The following is a 684-nucleotide window of genomic DNA, read 5'->3' as shown; positions in this document are numbered from 1 at the left end:
AAATGTCAAGCAAAGCATTCAGTCTCACTCTTTGTTGTTCTCTTACAAACAACCTCCCTAGTTAATTGTTTATGTTTCTTTTGAGTATATAAATACTTTTGAAATATATAAGCTGTTCTGAAAACCATAGTATAGTGTAAAAACAAGAAATAAACAATACTACTAATAGAGAGGCTGAGATAGAAGAAGCAAGATTTCAAGACCCAGACACTGTCACAAACATACAAGCTGACAGTATATATAGATTGTACAATGTTGGACCTATTTCTCCAATAACCAAACTAGAGAGACCATTGGATGACAATCAACAAATTTCCAATTCCTCATATTATTGGATTTCAATCGATTAGGATATGTTGGTAATATTAATTTTCACATTAATATATTAAGAAAAAGTAATTGTCACTTCCTGTTGTTTTGTTGTAAAAGGTGGAATTAGGTTTGTGTGGATTTGTTGAAAGATTACCTTCTTGTTTCTTCTAGGGTGTAGTTTTGCTCCTTATGTTGATGTTTTCCATCTATTACTCTTCGTAGGGCTGGATTTGTGGAAAAATATTGTGTAAATTTTGTTTTGTCATAGAATATCTTGTTTTCTCCATCTATGGTAATTGAGAGTTTTGCTGGGTATAGTAGCCTGGGCTGGCATTTATGTTCTAGTAGGGTCTGTATGACATCTGCCCAGGA

The sequence above is a fragment of the Mastomys coucha genome, unplaced genomic scaffold (genome assembly GCF_008632895.1).
Source record: "Mastomys coucha isolate ucsf_1 unplaced genomic scaffold, UCSF_Mcou_1 pScaffold14, whole genome shotgun sequence".
In the NCBI taxonomy this organism is placed as follows: domain Eukaryota; kingdom Metazoa; phylum Chordata; class Mammalia; order Rodentia; family Muridae; genus Mastomys; species Mastomys coucha.
The sequence above is the reverse complement of the archived record's forward strand: the minus strand, read 5'-3'. Positions refer to the sequence as shown.